At 41.3% G+C, this 23,677-nt stretch overlaps 1 long non-coding RNA gene across 2 annotated transcripts in view; it reads left to right on the top strand.

The window, feature by feature from the left end:
• The first annotated feature begins 5,426 nt into the window (after positions 1-5,426).
• Positions 5,427-23,677, top strand: part of LOC120370681 — a 95,723-nt gene continuing 77,472 nt past the window's right edge. The window contains exons 1-2 of one of the 2 annotated variants that reach the window (XR_005583879.1): positions 5,427-5,564; positions 23,290-23,471. This is a non-coding gene — a long non-coding RNA (uncharacterized LOC120370681). Of the gene's footprint in view, positions 5,565-22,811; positions 22,891-23,289; positions 23,472-23,677 lie in introns of those variants that run through there. The other variant, XR_005583880.1, reaches the window with a different exon arrangement.

The raw sequence follows: 23,677 nt of genomic DNA, 5'->3' as shown, positions 1-23,677 counted from the left end.
GTTCACCCTCCCCCAACTTCTCAATCACAGTTCCAAAAGCTGTTCTCATACTATTTTCTACTATGACCAGGAGCAAAAGTTTGTTTGCTAAAGATTTCTAGGCCAAAGTTGCAGATTCAAGAGACAATATTTGAATAGTCAGGCATGAACATTTGTCAGTCAGGCATGCATACTTTTGGATGACTACCTGTTTTGAACCTAAACCTTTTAAAGGTCATGACTGCTAATCCAGAATGCTATTTTACAATATAATTAACATATTTTCAAGTTCCAGTTCCTGTACACTCATAGTATTGTCTTATAGATGAAATCATCAGGAAATTTACATATTATTAGTTTTCTCATAACTGACTGAATTATCTGTTTCCTTAGGAAATGGAGTTTTATTCATTATCATCATTAAGATGAGGGGACACAGATGTACACACAAATTATTCAAAGTTCACCATCTCCAGTAGTCAAAGCAACAATAGACAGTAGAAAGTGGCCCTTCTGAAAATTAAAGGAATGTTTAAATTAATATCCATTTCAGATGCCTTGTCCACAACTATTGCTTGAAAATGTATTAAAGAAATCACATATTTGAGCCCATTAGTTCATGACATTTACCGATTTGGGGGGAATATTAAAAAAAAACCAGGTAAACTGGGTTTTCTGTATATGAAAAAGCTCCCCCTTCTATGTTCTAATGCACGTACTAATAACAATGACTCACTACTAAAGTTCAACACAATATTGTAAGTTTCTATGAAGTAACTCAAGTCTATCAATCTATATTATAATTAGGTGACAAAAACTTCATTTAGTGGCAATGATGTCTACAGCAAGGCACTCTCCATCTACCCCAAACCTTAAAAGCATAGAAATAAGAAGTTAAGTTGAAAGACTTGTGTATTCCTTTACAGCTGAGGTAGCTGTCCCAGCACACAGGACTGCTGACACACCACTGGTGGAGGAGGAGATGGCTCAGGCTGGACACTGGCAGCTGGTTACTTCTGGCAGCAGGCAGTGCAACACCCCTGCCCCAAACCCTCCCACCATGGTAATAGGTAACCGTTATGCTTATCTTGAATCAGGAGAGAATGAATCACTCCCTATAGTAGAGGAGGAGAAGCCTCATACCCCTAAGGCTGGGAGGTCTGCTGCCACCACTGCGAATAGGAAACGTAGGGTAGTGGTGGTTGGAAACTCTCTTCTGAGTGGGACGGTGGTGCCCATCTGTCGCCCTGACATTTCATCTTAGGAGGTATGCTGCCTGCCAGGGGCCCATATCCGAGATGTTACGGAGGCATTGTCAAGGATTATCCAGCCCTCTGACTACTACCCCATGCTATTCATCCATGTGGGCACAAATGATACTGTGAGGTGTGACACTGAGCAGATCAAGAGTGACTACAGGGTTCTGGGAGTATGAGTGAAGGAGTTTGGAGCGCAGGTGGTATTCTCTTCGATCCTTCCTGTCAAAGGTAGGGGCCCAGGCAGAGACAGGTGCATCGTGGAGGTGAATGCCTGGTTGTGAAGATGATGTCGCCAGGAGGGCTTTGGCTTCCTCGATCACGGGATGCTATTCCAGGAAGGACTGCTAGGCAGAGATGGCTTTCGAGGAGGGGACAGAGACTGGCTAACCTAGTGAGGAAGGCTTTAAACTAGGTTCGATGGGGACAGGTGAGCAAAGCCCACAGGTAAGTGGGGAACATGGAGACCTGGGAGATGGGTCGGAAATAGGCGGGAGTGTGGGCCATAATGTCAGAGAGAAAGGAGGGTCAGGGCAAACCTGGGAGGCAAGATCAAATCAGTATCTTAGATGCCTATATACAAATGCGAGAAGTAGGGGTAATAAGCAGGAAGAATTGGAAGTGCTAATAAATAAATACAACTATGACATTGTTGGCATCACCAAAACTTGGTGGGATAATACACATGATACATGATTGGAATGTTGGTATGGATGGGTACAGCTTGCTCAGGAAGGATAGACAGGGGAAAAGGGAGGAAGTGTTGCCTTATATATTAAAAATGTACACACTTGGACTGAGGTGGAGATGAACATAGGAGACGGAAGTGTTGAGAGTCTCTGGGTTAGGCTAAAAGGGGTAAAAAACAAGGGTGATGTCATGCTACAGGCCACCTAACCAGTTGGAAGAGGTGGATGAGGCTTTTTTAAAACAACTAACAAAATCATCCAAAGCCCAAGATTTGGTGTTGATGGGGGACTTCAACTATTCAGATATACGTTGGGAAAATAACACAGCGGGGCATAGACTATCCAATAAGTTCTTGGACTGCATTGCAGACAACTTTTTATTTCAGAAGGTTGAAAAAGCTACTGGGGGGAAGCTGTTCTAGACTTGATTTTAACAAATAGGGAGGAACTCATTGAGAATTTGAAAGAGGAAGGCAGCTTGGGTGAAAGTGATCACGAAATCATAGAGTTGACAATTCTAAGGAAGGGTAGAAGGGAGTACAGCAAAATAGAGACAATGGATTTCAGGAAGGCAGATTTTGGTAAGCTCAGAGAGCTGATAGGTAAGGTTCCATGGGAATCAAAACTGAGGGGAAAAACAACTGAGGAGAGTTGGCAGTTTTTCAAAGGGACACTATTAAGGGGCCAAAAGCATGCTATTCCACTGGGTAGGAAAGATAGAAATGTGGCAAAAGACCACCTTGGCTTAACCACGAGATCTTGCATGATCTAAAAAATAAAAAGGAGTCATACAAAAAATGGAAACTAGGACAGATTACAAAGGATTAATATAGGCAAACAACACAGGAATGCAGGGGCAAGATTAGAAGGGCACAGGCACAAAATGAGCTCAAACTAGATACAGGAATAAAGGGAAACAAGAAGACTTTTTATCAGTATATTAGAAGCAAGAGGGTGAAACAATAACAGAAAACTTGGAAATGGCAGAGATGCTTAATGACTTCTTTGTTTCAGTCTTCACCGAGAAGTCTGAAGGAATGCCTAACATAGTGAATGCTAATGGGAAGGGGGTAGGTTTAGAAGATAAAATAAAAAAAGAACAAGTTAAAAATCACTTAGAAAAGTTAGATGCCTGTAAGTCACCAGGGCCTGATGAAATGCATCCTAGTATACTCAAGGAGCTAATAGAGGAGGCATCTGAGCCTCTAGCTATTATCTTTGGAAAATCATGGGAGACAGGAGAGATTCCAGAAGACTGGAAAAGGGCAAATATATTGCCCATCTATAAAAAAGGGAAATACAAACAACCCAGGAAACTACAGACCAGTTAGTTTAACTTCTGTGCCTGGGAAGATAACGGAGCAAGTAATTAAGGAAATCATCTGCAAACACTTGGAAGGTGGTAAGGTGATAGGGAATAGCCAGCATGGATTTGTAAAGAACAAATCATGTCAAACAAATCTGATAGCTTTCTTTGATAGGATAAGTCTTGATGGATAAGGGAGAAGAGGTGGATGTGGTATACCTAGACTTTAGTTAGGCATTTGATACAGTCTTGCATGATATTCTTATCAATAAACTAGGCAAACACAACTTAGATGGGGCTACTATAATAAGGTATAACAAGTGGGGTTCTGCAGGGGTCTGTTTTGGGACCGGCTCTGTTCTATATCTTCATCAACGACTTAGATATTGGCATAGAAAGTATGCTTATTAAGTTTGCAGATGATACCAAACTGGGAGGGATTGCAACTGCTTTGGAGGATAGGATCATAATTCAAAATGATCTGGAAAAATTGGATAAATGGTCTGAGGTAAACAGGATGAAGTTTAACAAAGACAAATGCAAAATGCTTCACTTAGGAAGAAACAATCAGTTTCACACATACAGAATGGGAAAAGACTGTCTAGGAAGGAGTACGGCAGAAAGGGATCTAGGGGTTATAGTGGACCACAAGCTAAATATGAGTCAATAGTGTGATACTGTTGCAAAAAAAGCAAACATGATTCTGGGATGCGTTAACAAGTGTGTTGTGAGCAAGACCCGAGAAGTCATTCTTCCGCTCTACTCTGCGCTGGTTAGGCCTCAACTGGAGTATTGTGTCCAGTTCTGGGCACTGCATTTCAAGAAAGATGTGGAGAAATTGGAGAGGGTCCAGAGAAGAGCAACAAGAATGATTAAAGGTCTTGAACATGCCTATGAAGGAAAGCTGAAAGAATTGAGTTTGTTTAGTTTGGAAAAGGGGGGACACGATAGCAGTTTTCAGGTGTCTAAAAGGGTGTCATAAGGAGGAGGGAGAAAACTTGTTCACCTTAGCTTCTAAGGATAGAACAAGAAGCAATGGGCTTAAACTGCAGCAAGGGAGGTTTAGGTTGGACATTAGGAAAAAGTTCCTAACTGTCAGGGTGGTTAAACACTGGAATAAATTGCCTAGGGAGGTTGTGGAATCTCCATCTCTGGAGATAGTCAAGAGTAGGTTAGATAAATGTCTATCTGGGATCATCTAGACAGTATTTGGTCCTGCCATGAGGGCAGAGGACTGGACTCGATGACCTCTCGAGGTCCCTTCCAGTCCTAGAATCTATGAAAACCAGAATTCATAAGTTGTACAGACAGATTCCCCTCCTTGCCACAGTGATGTGCAAGATTGAGAGAATCCACCCTTGGCTCTCATAACCCAGGCTGAGTTTGTAGGGCTGGTAGCTGAAAGCAGCATCTTTTTACTTTTATCTTTGCAAGTGAACTGGTTTAAAGAGGATTTGGGTCATTTGGAGGAAATCATTTCAAGTTAAAATGTTTTGCCCCATTTTAGATGTGGGAGATTAATTGTATATTGTAAAATTAAAACAAAACAGCACCATCTAGACTCTGATACTATTTTGGTTCTTCTTGTGTTGAACATGGCTTTAATTCTCAGTTCCTCCATTCCTGTGCTTATAAAAGGAATGGAGGAAATAGGTGAATGTGGCTGTGACAGCTCAGGGCAACTGCACCTATATTTTTCCTTAGTGGTCCAACAAGGACATCCACTGTCAGGCTCTGAGCTTCCCTGGCCATCACCTCTTTTGGGTGGAGACATTGGTCAGAAGGGAGTGAGACATGAGTATCTCCAGGTTGAACATTTCCCTGCCTTCACTGTGTTATTCCCAACAGAGACAGGCTGCCCAACCAGGCCTGCTTGCTTTCTCTTCAGAGACTGTTAATAGTGTGACTGCCCAGAGTTATAGGTACCACAGCTCTTTTTATGTAAGCCTGTTTTATTATTAAGACTTTAAATACAATAAAAGAATCTACATCACATGGTATTAAGCTGACCAGAGTTCACCCCAACCCTAACATGGGCTCTGGCAGGAGCAGTCCTTCCAAACCGCATCCAAGGGGTTGCCTTGTGGCTTTAAATTCATCATTGTTGTGTATTTGGTTGTCATGGTAATAGCACCTTGTTGCTGCTATGGCAACTGAGTTAGATTATTAGGGGATAGCCCAGCCAGTTTTGGCTGGTTTTGGTTCAGTGTGTGGAAGTAAATGGCTGCTTTTAAAGTTCACAGCTCTCTGTGTGTCAAGTGATTTCTTCCTAAAACTACTGCCCCCAAGGATACAACAAAGTGGCGACGAGGATGGGATTTCTGTGCTGTCAAGGTACAAAAAAAAAAACCCCAAACCCCACCTTTTTGCTGTAGGAAGGGGGTGAGAACTGGCTTGTTTGCACTGACTGTGAAACCTGAAACTAAAATAATGGTGTTGCCGGCCCAGAGGGCCCGATGGGGGGCAACAGTGGGGTTCGTTGCCCGGTGTGCGTTGCACTAATTAACACACCAGGGTGGAGAAGTAAACCAAGTTTATTTGAGATCTCAAAGTGATGCCCAGAGAGAGACACGTCTCAAATCAAGCACACTAATTACAAGCAAGTTCCCCTTTTATATTTTAAGCTGTCTGTACAAGCCTTTGTTTCTCACTGTTTTTCCCCCTTCCTCCCTCCCCCTTGCAACAATTACACTAAACACTATATTGTAGCTTGTTAGAACTGTTCTCATTCGCATGTTTACCTATGGCCTTCACAGCACAGACGAATGCAGACTTCCCTCCCCCTTCTCTCCCGTCTTACTGCCGCTTTTTGCTGTTTTGAGCTGTACTGCAGCTGCAAGCTAAGAAAGCTGACAATTACAAATTTTGCTTGCTGTTTATTAGCATTTTAGGCTGGTTAAAGTTCACAGCATGGAAGAACTTTGGTTCATCTAGGCCTAGAGACATCAACAACTGCTACACTTACATGGCCACTGGAACCTTTTAAGGAGACTATAGTGCAATGGCATGTGTATACTGAGCATTTTGAGCTTTTTGTTATTGCAGATGACATTACAGAAGAGAAGATGATGTCAATATTCTTAAATATTGTAGGGGCTAAGACCTACTCCCTGCTATGCAGCTTACTACACCCTGTTAAGTCTGATACCAAATCTTACAGTGACATCGTGGAAATCCTGGGGTCCCATTTTTCTCCAAAACCACTGGTAATTGCTGAATGATATAGGTTCCACAAAAGAGATCAAAGAGAAGATGAAACAGTTGTACAATTTGTACCAACTTTAAAAAGGCTAGCAGAACACTGTGAATTTAAGGAGATGTTAAATGATGCCCTATGTGACAGGTTAGTGTGTGGCCTGCACAGTGAAGCTATACGGAAGCGTCTATTGACAGAGGCTCAGCTTACCTTACAGAAGGCCACTGATATTGCAGTCTCCATGGAACTGGCTACAAAGGAGGTGCAATCCATCGGTGCATCCCCTGGGGTGCATAAGGTGTCACAAGAACCTATCCCCAAAACTGTGGGGAGTCAGAAGTGTTACCGCTGTGGTAAGCCGGGTCACCATGCATCAGAATGCTGGTGTAAGGACCTGGTGTGTCGACACTGTGGCAAAAAGGGACACATTGAGTATGCCTGGAAACAAAAGAAAGAGGCCTGTGGTCTGGCCGACCAAAAAGGGAAACCTGCATACTCGAGAGCAGACCCAGGATGATCAAGGTGACACCTCATCACAAGAAGAAGTGCCACTCCACATTTTGTCTTTGGCAGTGGGCGCACATGAATACTGGGTAACCCCATTGTTGGATGGCAAACCTATACTCATAGAACTGGACACCAGTGCAGCCGTCTCGCTGGTCTCCGAGACTGTGTATAAAGAAAAGCTACAGCATCTTTCACTTAAGGCAACAAAAACTGTTCTGAAGTCGTATACAGGAGAAGCTGTGCCCATGTTGGGCACTATTGATGTTAAGGTGGAGCTCAATGGACAGGCTGCTAAATTGCCACTGTTTGTGGTGAGAGGTAATTATCCAGCCTTAATGTGTAGGTCTTGGAGGGAAACACTGACATCAAACTTTAAACCTGACAGTCAACCAAAATATCTGAAGGCTTGAACTGTGCCATATGCCATCAGGCCGAAAGTTGAAGTGGACCTGGAGTGCCTGGTCACAATGGAGTCCTAATACCAGTTACCCATAGCCCATGGGCAACTCCTATCATTCCAATAGTGAAGAAAGATGTCTCCCTCCAGATTTGCAGTGATTTTAAAGTAACTGTCAACCCAGTGTTGTGTGCAGAGCAATATCTGCTTCCTCGCATCGATGACTTCTTCACAGGCCTGGCTGGAGGACAAAAGTTCAGTAAGATTGATCTGAGTCAAGGTATTTACAGATGCACATTGATGAAAAGTTCCAAGAGTTGTTGACTATTGTGACACATAAGGGGCTTTATCGATACTGTCGCCTATAATGGAATAACGTCTGCTCCTGCCTTGTTCCAGAGGGCTATGGACCAGCTCTTGTGTGGCTTGCCAGGAGTTCAGTGCTATTTGGACAACATCCTGGTCACTGGAAGGAATGAGAAGGATCACTTAACGAATTTAGAGGCTACTCTACAAAGACTGGAAGAGTATGGCCTACGAATCTGCAAAGACAAGGGTTAATTCTTCCAGCTCTCTGCTGAATATTTGGGACACATCATTGATGCTATGGGTCTTCATAAGGCCCCTGCAAAAGTTAAGGCTATTGTGGAGGCTCACCCACCTCGAAATGTGAGCCAGCTTCGCTCGTTCCTAGATCTATTGAACGATTATAGAAAGTTAATCTCACAGTTAGCCATACTGCTAAAACCACTTCATGAACTCCTTGGGCAGAACAAGACCTGGAAGTGGACTGAAGCCTGTGATGTTGCATTTAACAAAGCTAAGTATGCATTGCTAAATTCTGAAGTTCTCACGCACTTTGATCCATCCTTACCTCTACAATTGGCCTGTGATGCCTCCCCTTATGGAATAGGAGCAGTCGTGTCACATATTATGCCTTCGGGAGAAGAGAGACCTATTGCTTTTGCTTCACGCACTCTAAGCAAAGCAGAAACTAACTATGCTCAAATCGAATGTGAGGCATTGGGAATCATTTTTGAAATTCGGAAGTTTCATCAGTACCTGTTCGGGCAAAAGTTTACTCTTCTCACAGACCATCGACCTCTGACTTCAATTTTTGGACCCCACACAGGCATTCCCCCATTAGCTGCTAGTCGTATGCAATGCTGGGCATTGTTGCTTTCAGCGCACACGTATGAAATCAAATATTGGAAATCCACTCTGCACGGCAATGCAGATGGTCTCTCAAGGTTGTCTTTGCCAGTCAAACATCAAGATAGTGCCCAAAAGGAAATCTTTTACTTTGAACAGGTAGAGAATACACCCATCACCACTACTCAGATAAAGAAGGCAACTTTGTGTTAACTCAGTATTGTCCCAAGTTATGGACCTGGTGATGCATGGAAAAACTCAATGAACCTCTCTGGTCTCACCCAACCTTGTTACCTACATTTCCAGGAGGACTGAGTTATCAATCCAATCTGGTTGTTTGTTGTGGGGGAAACGTGTCATTATCTCACCACCATTGAGATCACAGATGTTAGAACAGCTACATTCTGGTCACTGTGGAATAGTATGCATGAAGGAAATTGCACGAAGCTATTTTTGGTGGCCTGGATTGGACAGTGCTATTGACGAGAAGGCAAGATCTTGTATGTCATGTCAGGGTGTCAGGAATGCACCTCAGTGGGCACCCCTACACCCATGGGACTGTCCTGAAAACCCATGGCAATGTATTCTTGTTGACTTCGCTGGCCCCCTTGAAGGAAGCATGTTTTTGGTGGTGGTAGATGCCCATTCTAAATGGCCAGAAGTCTCTATAATGCAGTCCACTACTGCAGAGAGTACTATCCAAAAACTATGGGGACTCTTTAAAATCTCCGTCTGCCAAAACAACTTATGAGCGACAACGGACTGCAGTTCGTTTCTCAGGAGTTTCAAAATTTCATAAAGGCAAATGGGATACACCACATCACTTCAGTACCATATCATCCATCCACCAATGGATTAGCTGAAAGATCTGTGCAGACAATGAAACAAGCTTTGAAATCGGCAAGGGGACAATTATCCATTCAAAAGCATCTGGACACCTTCTTACTATCCGACAGAAACACACCTCATGCTATGACCAAGGCATCCCCGGACTTTCTAATGATGGGATGACAGCGGCACACTTGGTTTGATCTGCTGAAACCTTCTGAACCCAGACAAGTTGTGCAACATCAGCAGCAATATCAAGTCATTAGGCGGGCACCCAGAGCGAAAGACCAAACCTTTAGCCCGGGACAGCCCGTTTTGGCTCGGAATTATACTTCTGGAGCAAAATGGGTCCCTGCCATGGTCATTGCTCAAACAGGACCTGTTTCCTACACAATCTAGACTGCAGAGAATCTGACCCAGCGATGACATGTAGACCAGCTGTTGCCAGGTCATACCAGTCCTCAGGACACATCTTCAGTTGAGTTGTCTGACTTCACCTCTTCTGGCAAGACACTGAATCAAGAATCACCTGTTCCTGACTGTTATCCTCCATTACTGCCAGTGGCTGAGATACCCCCTTTCCCGAAATGAGCTGATACCACCTCCTCACCCATTCATGCTACAAACCCTGAGCCTGTTGTCAGGCCTGCGCCCAAGATACTTTTGGGTGCAACAACACCAAAAGTTCGCCGTAATCCACCTAGAGAAGAAGATCTCCTCAATGGCTGGATCTTTAGCTAGGGCGAACCCATGGTTATAGGGCAAAATAATCCCCGGGGTTTAGCCGGGAATGGAGGCAGTTTACCCTCCTTCTCTAGTTTAGTGTTTGTTTTATTTAGGGGATGTTCTTATTAAGAGGGGAGGAATATGTTGTGTATTTGATTGTCGTGGTAATAGCACCTTGTTGTTGCTATGGCAACTGAGTTAGATTATTAGGGGATAGCCCAGCCAGTTTTGGCTGGTTTTGGTTAGTTCAGTGTGTGGAAATAAATGGCTGCTTTTAAGGTTCACAGCTCTCTGTGTCTCAAGTGATTTCTTCCTAAAACTACTGCCCCCAAGGATACAACAATCACCGTTTCAGCTCAGAACACACAGAGTCATATGGGGTCTCAATAGGTCCAGTCCTTCCAACTCTATCCCAAGGATTGGGGCCTTCCATGGACCAATTGTCCTGTCCATTTGCTGAAACAGGAAGAAAACTCTGAGTCTGTTTAAAAATAAGCTATTGATCAAAAAAGCCTTCCTTTGTCTGTTGGTCCCTGGAGAATCCAGTTTGAACTAATCTATGCAAACCTCACCAGGGGGTGGCTTCAAAGGGTCTGATATCGGAGGAACTACATTGGCATCCCTGTCCTTGTAGAGGAGTTATGCACAATTCCACAGTAACACTTACACAACTCCATTTTTAATACAATATAATAATATGTTTGATACCTTTGGGTATTATATTATTAATTCAATAAGGTTTAACTTAATTCAGTGAAGTTTATTTTAAATTCCATGAGATTTCTCCACAATGTTGCAGGATATTTTCAATTTGTCACAATGGCTTTAGGCCTATTTTGGACTCCTCTTGTTCTGGGGCAGCTAGGGAACCTGCTGTGCCTTACACCCTGCTTCCCAAGCTCACAGGTGTAGCTCCATGTGCTCAGGCCAAGCTCCCCACCCTGCTTCCAGTGTACACTCTACATGTGGGACTGGGAGAAGGCCTATAGTCCTTAAGCTAGTTCTATCCAGTGAGGAAGTCTCCTGCACAGGGGAATAGTATCAGGTGCAGTTTCTGCCCTTTTAAAGGCCCTTTTATGCTAATAGAGTGACATAAAAGGGACTTTAATGGAACTGAGAATCAGATCCACAGTGCCCAATAGCTCACCTCAAGCAAGTATGTTGTGAACCGAGTATGGAAATCAGATTTCCAGATATCATAATTGGGCACTATACATCAATGCAACACCAGTAATTAATAACTAATATGAGTATAATTTCTAATGTAAGTACAATATGGAAAGTAGAATCACATTTTTATTTGAGAGCAGAAGATCTGGAACCTGCAAGTCTAATTTTACTGAAATGATCAAAAACTTATTAAAGTGTGGCAACCATAACTAAGTTTTCTGGGTCACATTTGCCGCTCTGCTGAGCAAACTCCTTATTATCATTCAGTAGGAAAGCCCATCATTATACAAATAGCTAGTGCAGTACTCCCCCAGCCAGCTGGTTGTCATCATAACCGCATTACAGAACAAAACCTGCTGGAAAGTTGGAGATTTATTCTTACTTAAGGTGAATGTAAAATTAAACTAACTTTATATCAAAGTGAAGGGTTTCACTTGACTGAGCAGAAGCAAGGTATGCCGCTGACGGAGCCTGGCTAACTGTTTGCCATGAACAATTTTCTTCATTCCCTTCTTGTGGATAACTGTCTACAGATTCCATTTGTCTGAATTCATTCATAATTAAGTAATTATTCAAGGCAAAGTTGTACTCTGCATCAGCACAAGGGAGGAGGCAGCATAGGGCAACCTCTTATTCCCCTGCACTGACTACCCTTATTGTGGGTAGTGACATGGTGGGGAAGAACCCCACAGAGGCCCACCACTGCTCTTACCATACTGGTGGATGGAGAGTGAGCAAAAAGGGGTGTTAATTGGGCCCACATTTCAGTAGTAAACAAGTTTATCAGAAGGACCCTGGAGCTGGCTGACTGATGCCAATGAAACTAAGCACTTTCTCATTTTCACTGAGGCTCAGTGTTCTTTTAACAATGAACTACCTTAGTCTGGACTGACTCCAGAATGTTTCAGCCAAGAATATAAATCCCCAGATCCCCTATACCTAAACAAAGATATCTAAAATTATAGCAGCTCTATTCACAGTTTACCATCCCCTGACCTTACACAGTAACTATGTTGAGAGCGCTTCAGGTTTTATCATGAGTCTTGCAATATTTAATACTTTTCTTAAAGCCCTAGCTCCTGGAGGCAATGGATTAGAGGAGACTCTCAGCTTTTGTTACAGAAGAAAAAAGTTTCTAGTCATTGTGGCTGCAGGGAAAAACTCAAAAGCATGAACTGAGTTACCTTAAAGACTCAGAAGCCAGAAAGCAAACAAATAGAACTCAGCACATTTTGGTTTCTAAACCAATCATGATTTTTGGGAACATAACAATTTTGAACCCTTGAGGTCAGTAATGTTGTAGTAAACTATCAGATGATATCAGGCAGCAACAACACATGTCACACTTCTACGGATTTAGGATCTGATTCAGCTCCCAAGAAAGTCAAGGGAAGAGACTCTCAGTGATTTCAATGGGTGCTGGATCAGTACCTCTATGCAGACATTCCTTCATCATTGGTGTAAAAGCCAGCTTATGTAGATGGTGACTGCACATTTCTTCACATGATGTGGAAGCCAATGTGTACCACTACTAAGCAAATTGAGTGCTCCAGGATAATACTTTAGATTCACTTGTTTTTCAGCAGCATTCAGAAACCTGTAGGATCAAGTCCTTGGTCTGGAAATCTTGGGACACAAAGCTTTTTTTGTGAAATGTGGCTTTCAACTTCAGTTCCCAGGCAGAAATGCATTAAAAACACTCATGATACTGTGTGGCGCCAGCATTTGGGAGGAGGGGAAGATGGGGAATGCAAATGAAGTCACAAATAAGTGTGATGTGCTGCTATTCTTGAGGTCATACAATTCACTATTTGTGAATATTCAGAGACCTGACAGCTTTCATTAAAATATCCTTAAATCTCAGAAGTTTTACAAATTGACACCAGAAGTTTGTTATTTACTGTTCATCTTCCCCACCTCCCAGTCATCCAGCTAGACAGCACAAACAATACAATGTTAATAATCCCATCTCTTAAACTCTTAAGAATGATAAATTGTAGCAAGAAGTTTGTCAACCATCCATTGCCTGAAAAGTCTCATCCAAACTATTTGATACCTTACAATTAGTAAATAACTTTGTAGAAAATAATGATTCACTAAGCAAGACAAATAGGTCTGAAGCCCTTAGGCTGAAGAGTACCCTACTGCCAGCTATAGTGTTTTGATAGTTTTGGTTTCTGAATGCTAACAGAAGTGAAAGAATTCGTATCCATATGGTTCAGATCTTCAAGAGTTTGACTCCAGACTTGAAAATGAGTGACAGTTTGGGGGAGGTGGGGGAAAAGGTCCCTACTCTATCCAGACTAGTTCACCTATTCCTGCTTCGCACCTTAGATTGAGCTTCCCAAATCACGACATATCCCTCTTCAAAAAAATAATCACAGAAACCTTTGCAACAAGACTCAATATTATGGAATCATTTATATTTAATTATTCCATAAATAATTCCAGAACCTTTTAATTGTAGTTCATATTATAATTAGCACTTCGTATGGAAAGGAGAAAGAGCAGCCTCTTTAAAGTAGTTATTGATATTTCTTTTTAATGAAATCAGTTTGATTGAACATTATTTTGTATCAGTGAAGCTAAACATCTGATATGATAAAATGCCATTAAAGAAATTTGCTTTTTTCGCAATGGCAAAATATAAGTATTTAAAATGTACAGTCACTACTGTGTATGTGTACCAAATACCCCTTTTCCCTCCAGAATATCAAAACTCCAATCACACCTTATCAGGGAATAAGGACTTGTAATGGCTCGTTTTACAGAAAAAACTACTTTGGCTGAAGTGCAATGGGAGTGACCTGGTGGAAGGATATTTTCAGTGGAATGTATTTGAGGTACTCTTCCCTCATAACACACTAGATCCCAAATTGAAGATGCCTAAATATTCCCTGCAGTATCCACATTTTCATCTCTTCTCCCGTAAAGGGGCTGACTGAAGAGACGGGGTGGTTGAGATTGGGGTGGAATTGCACTGGTTTCCTTGGAATGACCTATGGGTTGGGTTTGGGGTTCTGAGTTAATGTATTATAAACTGAAATGTTTACTCCTGGAGCCTGGGACAGGTGCAACAAACATAGGATCTGGAAAAGTCAAATGCCTCTATAAAGCAAGCCTGTGCTTGCTTAATATTTCTTCAGTGTTTATAATGCCTTTAAAATAGAAACTTGTAAGCCTGACAGAGACACCAACATTTGGCACCATATGATGAGTTTACTTGTGAGTTTCAGCTGATTCCAGCCAAAAATAGACTAAATCAGAACAGATGTTACTACCCAGCTTAAAAAAGCAGTTGCATGAAAACTAATAATGAGCAATTTCTCCAAGGTCTCAGGGTTTGATCATGGAAAGTCACTGAGCACTCTGGCACTGATCCAGTGAAACTCTTAAGCATGTGTTTAATTGTTCCACTATATTGGCACCAGAGTGCTCAGTACCATCAGAATTGAGTGCTAAGTGCTTATATATCTCATTGAACTGAACTTTGTTTAGGGCCATCTTGTAACTATTAGTTATTTTGCAGACATATCAGAGTCACATAGGTAGATTTGAATATCTTTACTAGTTTCTCATAACCAGACCGGCATAAATGAAAGTTAAATATATTTACATTTAATTTTAGTATATAGCTTCCTCATAAGGGTATTACCCCACTTCATTCCTCTCTGTTTTTCAGCTATGGTCTGGACATTAAAATAAGTTTTACAAAACTACTGACTTTTGAAGGTACCTATATAACTTGAAGACCTGCTGCCAGATACAGGGACACATACAAAAAGATTTATGGACTGGTTTTCTAACAGTGTAAGTTTTAATAACTCCATTGACTTCAGTAGGGGTTTGGCAATTTAGAGCAGCTGAGGATCTGCCCCTCTGTGTCAATAGTAAAATGGAGCAAATATTTTCAGACAAATAGTGAACAACAAAGAAAGCAACAATTTTGGGTAGAGCTAACATATTTATTAGCTCAGGTCAAATTTGATGACTAGTTTTTGACAAACTTTATGAAAGTGAAATATTTTGTTTAAATATTTTTGAATGGAATGTTTTGACTTCATTTCAAAACATGATTTTGAAATTTAACTAGATTTGTTCAGAAACAAAAAAGAGGATAAAGACACCCCAAACCAAAATAAAAAAGTGTTGTCAGAGGTCATTTCAGGCTGAACAAAACATTTGACCCAAAGTGATTTTTTGTTTTAGTGAGAAAAAAATGTTCCATTTTGAATAGACCTAGAACTCTCCCCCCCACCCCCCCACACATCCCATTTTGACCAGCAATCCAAAAATACCAATTATTCACTCTTGTCTAAACATATTTAGATAGTGTGGCTGCTGTATCTTCCAATTTTAAACTGACTTCTCTGACCATAAGTTATAGCCTGACTGCTAAAAAATTAAGATGAATAAAGTATTTTATGCATTGCTATCCGCTAACTCCAATTCATAAATTATATTTTAGTTTTGTATTTAACATGCTGTATATATTCTATTTTGTTTCTTCAGTTAGGGATGGTGAAGAAGTTCCTTTGTACAGTTTTAACAAATTTGAATGACTGTGAGTTCCACTAATCAGGGTGCTCAACAGGAATGTACTAGCGTGGACTGAGTGCTGTGTTTCTCCCTGGTGTAAAATCCTGCATTTTTAGCAGACAACTTTCAATATTCACTCAAAGATCGGCTGAAAGTGAAGACAAGAGTTTGTCAGATCAAAAATTCAATTAACTGGTAATGATTAGTTCTGAGAATAAGGAATTCAAAAAGCTTAGTTTAATACTCTGCTATATATGAGAAATAATTAAAGCAATATTTTATTATACTGCTCACTCTAAGAAATATTGCATTGTCCTTAATATTATTGTTCTATTCATTTTAATTTAAAAAGTGCAACTGCTGACATATGAGAAACAGTATATTCATTATTAGAAACATACTGTACCAACATTGTCTAATAGGATTCTAGACTGTAGCACTGAGTGGTGCTTTGAATGTTATGGAACTATGAAAGATTATGAAACAGGCCAAAGACTATCAGATATAAAATAATTTTAGATATTGTTTAACCCTGAGCTGAATTTTGCCTGCTGATACATGCATGTTGTTTCCAATGGAGCAGCACAAGTGCACAGAGGTCATAATTCAGCCCCACATTTTTCATTTCCAATTCAGTAACATGAGAGAAATGTTATTTGAACACTAGAGCCTGGACTGGCTTTAAGATACAGCCCTGAACTGAGGGTGGGATTGAACTACCCTGAGGAGCACCAATGAGACTAAAATTGGAATGGAGTAGACTAGCTCTGTTTTGTGTGTCTATGATCCTGGCTCCTCCTTGCTCCCTTTTTGGAATCTTGCTTCTGCCAGGAGGTGAACTGGAGTGAGGAGACTTTGTATTCCAGGAACTCTGACTGCTATGGTCGCTGGCACCTCTGCACTGATCCTAAATTGATTAAAGGGCCAGATTTTCAGGACTGACTGTTTGGTGACCAATGCAACTCTGAGGAGGAGGTACATAGGGTGACTGTAAAATGGCTTCCAGATCTTCTGACCAGTAGGCTTAAGTATTTAGACCACTGTCCACGGTTGTTTGACATCACTACACCTGCCCTGTTTGGCAGCTCTACTCAAAATATGCAGACTGAGAATAGTTTTAGGGCCATATCTAGCCCTTTTTATACCTTCCCCCCCCCCCACACACACACACACACACACACACACACACACACAGTCTTCAGTCAGAATGGTCTCTCCCTAAGGGCAGAATCTGGCCCATGCACATAGAGCACAGCAGTGGGATAAGTAGAGCAGAAACAGATAACTGCCCCTCCAAAATCTGTATAGTATAGGGTAAAAGCACACCACATACGACCAGATTTCACAGGGAGAGACCAGATTTCATGGTCCATGATGCATTTTTCATGGCTGTGAATTTGCCAGGGCTCTAACCATAGGACAAAACTGTTCATGTCACTAATGGTACCTAGCAACAATTCATAGAGTGTTCCTTAATCATAGAATATCAGGGTTGGAAAGGACCTCAGGAGGTCATGTAGTCCAACCCCCTGCTCAAAGCAGGACTAATCCCCAGACAAATTTTTACCCCTGTGCCCAACCCTCAAGGATTGAGCTCACAATCCTGGGTTGAACAGGCTTGTGCTCAAACCACTAAGCTATCCCTCCCCCCATACAGCCTGTTTCTGACAGTTCCCACATGTATAAGGAACAAAACATTGGAAACTTTAATCAGCTTAATTATTATTAGTAGATTTCCACAGTTAAAGTTAGCATGAGATACATATCATCTTGGGAACACATTTAATAGTTATTCTGATTCATATATGATATTGGCCAACACCAGTAACAGTAATGGTAGCCACAAAGAGTGAAATGCTGAAGGAGTTCAATTTAAACATCTTTCCTTTCTGAATATAATGAATCAAAGCACAATGGGAATGCTTGAAATACAATGGAAAATAAATGTCATTATCCTTGCTGTAGTTTACTAAATGCCTTTTTTTTTAGTTTCAACAGCTATTGAAAACCCCTCTGATCTAATAAGACCAACTTCTCTTTCCCCCAAACCTCCCAAGCGATTGTTATTTCAATCAGGCACCAGAGCAAATCAATAATGCTGGGACACGTGTTGATATCAAAGTGACAAAATGATAGGCAAAAGGAGAAAATAGACCAGAGGTGAAAGACTCCAAACCCTTGGGGTTACTTTTAAATGGGATTTAGTTTCTCAGAGATCAGCAAAATGTACACTAAATTTGATATGAGCAACAAAGGTTAGTTGATGGGCACATTACCCTTTACCTATTAAAAAAGATCCATGTAGTCACAAGAATTCTTTACAAATGCCCTTGTACCGCACCATATTGTAGCCACCTTCACTAAGTGATGAGGCAGAAATGTATTCCACTATTCAGTGGGTTTAGATTTGACGTGGAACCCCTCCGCACCAAAGACTGACATTCCATAATCTAAGCTGATATTTCTAGACCTCATGGTTATGAAGATTATCTTTGAAAGTGTGAAACAAATATAAACTGATGCATTCGAGTCTTCCAAAATCTGAACAACTTGAAACAATAGCTCTGAGAGGCATGGACAGCTGCATACACAAATAATAGCTAACTGTGAAGGGAAAAGCTGATAAATCAATGTTGTTAAAAAAAATACAGCTAATGTGCTTATCCCACTATCTCAGACTGCCTCTCTAAGGTGCCACAAGCGGAGTCTCTTTACCTATCTTCCAAGATGTCCAACCTCCCACCTGACAACTTCTATAATACAAAATGTGCCTAAACCAAAATCTGCAGCTTACTGAAAAACGAAAAAGTGGGCAGAACAGAAAATAAATAAATAACATGGGTGACTATGAATTTGTTATTCCATTTCATATTTAATTAATTGAAACCCCTCAATCTTCTAAGTGCATTGAATTTCAAGCCTGCTAAATGGGCATGCAACAGAATTTAGATCCATCTCCTCACTTCTGTGGGGAGTGGGAAAAGGACCCAACAGCGTATTCTTTGTACATTCCAAATTCTCATTGTCTTCAACAGGAAGAGAAGCTTAGGATATGCAAAAAAAGTGCAGAATAGGGCCCACTGGAATTTAATTCCTGTTGGACTCCCACAAGATTTGATAGTAGCATTGAATGATTTGTTTGAAAGCAAACTTATTCTCAGTAGCATAATATGGATGTTTTAATTTGTAGATCTTGCATTTCATATAAGTCAGTCTCAAGGGGGCAGTGCTTTCAAAGTGGCACCTGGGACCTCAGCAGCATGACAACTATTTATTTCAGTAGGACCCACATGATAAATCCCATTCATTACTTTGAAAGGAAGTGTTATGGTTAGTTCTGATCTAGAAGTGATAGAAATTATACACAGTAGACTGCCTATTGTAGGGCAGAATTCTCATACACACCCACCAGTGAAATCATAAATCATCTGCAGTTTTTCAGAAGAAACAAAATTAGCTTCCAGAGTGATGTATTCAGCTGAAAACTAAGCATCGAATTCTAGTCCTATTGAAGTCACTGGGGCGGTGACGGGGCTCCTGGATGGGGCCAGAAATGAAGGGTTCAGGGTGCAGGAGGGGGCTCCGGGCTGGGGGCGAGGGGTTTGGAGTGCGGGAAGGGGTTCTAAGCTGGGGCAGGGGGTTGAGCCACAGAAGGGAGTCTGGGTGCAGGAGGGGGCTCAGGGATGAGACATAGAGTTGGGGCATGGGAGGGGTGAGGTGTGTGGGCTCTGGGCAATGCTTACCTCGAGCAGCTCCCCAAAAGTGGGGACATGTCCCTTGGCTCAGAGGCGGAGGCGCGGCCAGGCAGCTTATCCTCAGGCAGCACCCCTGAAACTCCCATTAGCCATGGTTCCTGGCCCATGAGAGCTGAAGAGCCAATGCTTGGAGCGGGGGCAGTGCATGGAGCCCCCTCCATCTGTGCCTCTGCCTAGGAGCCAAAGGACAAGTCACCGCTTCCAGAGAGCCGCGCGGAGCCTTGTAGGGAGTCTGCCTTAGCCCCGCTGCACCACCAACTGGTCTTAATGGCCTGGTCAGTGGTGCTGACCGGAGCCACCTGAGTCCCTTTTTGACCAGGTTTTCCGGTTGAAAACCGGACATCTGGCAACCCTACCTTACAGACCTGACATCCTGTGGACAACACGGAACCCATGTTTCAGTTTTGGCTATAGTTATGTACATTATGCAGAAACAGCAGGTCTAGGTACAAAGAGGATAATCTCTCTAGCTATACCAAAGTCACCATGATGGCATCTGGAACTACTTATTGGGTGGATATTGCTAACCAGAAGTTGGCAGAGTCAGCAAAGAAGCCTATTTTGCTTTTACCCATAGCAGTTCAGTTATTGTGGGACTGAAAGTATAGGTCACAGGAGGATCCAAAGCAGTAAACTCTGCCATGTTCCACCATGGAGAAGGGGATAGTGGGATTTTCTATCCCCATAGAATGAGCTACAGGCCTGCCTATAAATCTCACCAATCCCTCAGGAGTCTTGTGCTTAAGTGACATCATGAAAGCATGGTTTCCCACACCCCAGCAGCCCAGCTCCATTAGAGCTGCATTGTCAAAATTCCCCCTGGTTATGACTTCACCAGGATACACTTACCCTGAATATCTAGGCACTGTAGAAGAGTTAATATAACCTGGGATGTATTTCCTGTTCTAATTCCTATGGCTCTGAAATAGTGGTGTGAAGATGGAGAGAAGGTGAAGGAAAATATGCTTGTCCCTCTGACGCCACTCCTGTCCAACTTAGCCAGTCTTTGTCCCCTCACCACAGGCAGAATCCAACCCCATGGAAGTCCTACAGGTGAGCTGCTGTGTCATAGAAGCTGTTTATTCCTTTTCTGTGAGGGATAGTTAGGATCTACACACATTCAGGTGAAATATGACCTGGTCCCATGTTCTTGCCCTCCATTCTGCCCTTTGTCTTAGAATTTAACAAAGAATACAGCAAGAATACTGGCTGTCAGGGATATCAAAGATTTTAGTTTGCAGCCTGGAACAGAGTTCTTTTATAATACCATTACTATTTGGTTCAAAAGTCATTTTCTAGCAGATAAAGGGGAACAATATAAGAGGGATCATGCAGCATGCAAAAGTCTACCTGAAGGACCATTCCAAATAGGATTTAAATATTAGGAGATTTCTCCTGGAAATCCCCTTCCATTTTGAGTAGTCTGGGCTCAAAGGCCTGTTGCAATGGGACACTCTTCCCCAATGCCCATATATCTTATTTAGACACTCAGCTGACATAATATTTCTCCTCATTAAAAACCAGTATGCTTAACGGAACCTTTAAAACTAGCCATAATTCAACACATCCTTTGTACTAAGCAAATCTGAACATACTTCTTCCTGGGTATACACCTGCACTTTCTATAGACACAATTTGTATCTATTTTATTTTTTGTAACATCACAGCATCATAACAAAGCAATCCAACTTTACAACTTGCAGAGAGGAAAGATGGATTAGAGTTGAGGCACTGGATTGGGATTCAGGAGATCTTGTTTAATACTCAGTTCTACCAGACAGACTTCACGTGACACCTTGTTCAAGTCATTTGGATGAAATCCTTGCCCAGCTGAAGTCAATTAGAGTTTTACCACTGATTTCAATGGGGCCAGGATTTCACCCAGAATCTCTCTGTACCTCAGTTCCCTATAATGTAAAATGGGAATAAACACTTCCTTTCTTCCACCTTTTGTTAATCCTGTCTATTCAGATCATAAACTTTGAAGAAGGGAGTATGTACTGTGCTAGCACAATGGAGCCCCCATTTCAGTTGGCATTTTTAGGCACAAATAGATAATAGCAATGTATAGCTTCCTAATCTTCACAATGCTCTAACATTCCAGTTTCAGTCACACTCTCCATTGCAGGCTCTTCTATTTATTTTTGCATCCATTATGGAACTTCATCTTAAGATACATAACTCTTACTAAATTATCTCATTGTAAAGCCTGGAACAGAAAGGAAACTACCCTTTCAGTACTTGTTAATCTAGCACTTGTTGATAAAGACTTTGTACATGGCAATATAAAATAGGACTAAGGCACGGACCACACTCATCAGGAAATGCGGTTGACATTTCATGTTAAATTTACTGTTGTGTGACATCATGCTTTTAGTAAAAATAATAAATAAATAAATAAATAAATAAGCATCTTCCCTTCCTTCTCATTTGCTTGAGATGTGGCTACTGCCTTATCAGAGGCAAAATATCAAGGAAAAGATATTGTTGCCATAACAACCACATTAAATACTGCACGGGAATACACTAATGTTTTCAAGTGATAAGTTCATTTAAAGTATTCACATGAAGAGCACTTGAAAAATAAAATGAGATCCACTGAAGTATGAGCATAAAAGCTACACAACATTGTTACTATAGTAACCTCTGTTGTAATGTATTGTTTACACAGTACATTCTTGAACAGATAAATCATCCTCATTAAGAGCAAGGTACATATTTAGAATCTGTTGGAAGAGTAAATAAGGTTACAGACTTGGCAAATATTTATGTCATTATGCTGGTATCTGGACAAGTAAATTTGTAATAAAAAAAAACAAACCATGGAAAATCTCAAGAATATCAGCTGTGTCTAACACCAAAAAGTATATTAACTGATTTTAAAACATCAGACCAAGGAAATTGAGAGAAGGCTTTCACTTCATCCTTAACTTGCATCACTTGATCTAAATGAGGTACACAGTTTACGCAATATTATACTGTATTCTGAGAATTCTGCTATATTGAGATATGAGTAAACAATTGAACTGTTAAACGAATTTTATTGTCAATTTAGACTTCAAGCCAGCAGCTTTATCCTCCCTTTGACTTTTGGCCAAAGCAAATATTGACTTCAGTAGCTCTTCATGGAACAATGGCAGGATGTAGCCATTAGTTTTATCATCCCTCATGATTTTCTGCATGAGTCCGGCAGATGCTAGAGCCAGTTTAATGATGACCTGAGAAGCTTCAGCCCTCTTGTGAATTTGAGCCCTGTCTGGGGGAAAACCACCTCTGATTTTCTGCCTTCTCCGCTCTTACCCTAATAGAATCCCAATACTACAGGCTCACTGGTATCTGGTAGCATGTTTCAGCTGGCCTGGCAAATTGAGCATACCCTGTATCTAAAAGGTATGTAAGATATCAATAGAAAGCTAATGACATGCCGATCATTCATAATGTGTGGTGTACGTATGGATGACAAATTCAAAGTTACCAAAACACCTGGAGACTGTAATTATCAATGTGTTCTGCCAGATAGAGCTAAAGTTACCTTACCTAGGCAAAGGAATATGGTTCTGCCATTTTGACAGTATTTCCAAGGTGCATTATGAGGCAATGGGAATGCAATTTACATAGATAAATATGGACCATCAAGCCAACAAGGGGGAGGAGATCTTCCCCTGCTGTGAGGCTGAGTGGTTCAGATTGCAGGAAACAGATCAATTTGTATTTTAGCAAACAGCAGCAGGGGGAGAAACTAGCATGGAACTTTCTTCACCAGGAAACTCCATATCACCTTCCTTACAGCTTGAATGAGATTTACTTTGGGAGCTAAGCTTCAGAAGAATCCATTTCAAAAGTTCACTGGATTAGAAAAGAGAGCGGTAAAAAAACCAAGTTATCTTTCACCTCTGACAAGAAAAGAACCAAGCATTTGACACTTTGTAGAAGATCCTGAGCAGACGGGTTGGTCAGCCCTCTTGTGGAAGGTAAATTTAACAAAAGCTGTAGCTTGTTAAGACTTAGTCACTAGAAAGTGTTTTTCACTTTTGTACGCCTGGAATCATTTCTAACTATCCTTTATTCTCAAATTCACTTAAAATCCTATCTTCTTTTTTTTAATTAACTTGTTTTATTTTTGGTCTAAGTCAAACCACTGCTGTGTTTGACAAAGTGATTGTTAACTCCAGTTAAA

This window comes from Mauremys reevesii, linkage group 8 (genome assembly GCF_016161935.1).
Source record: "Mauremys reevesii isolate NIE-2019 linkage group 8, ASM1616193v1, whole genome shotgun sequence".
Lineage (NCBI taxonomy): Eukaryota > Metazoa > Chordata > Testudines > Geoemydidae > Mauremys > Mauremys reevesii.
Note: the sequence above shows the minus strand (reverse complement) of the source record. Positions and strands in the feature narration are given on the sequence as shown.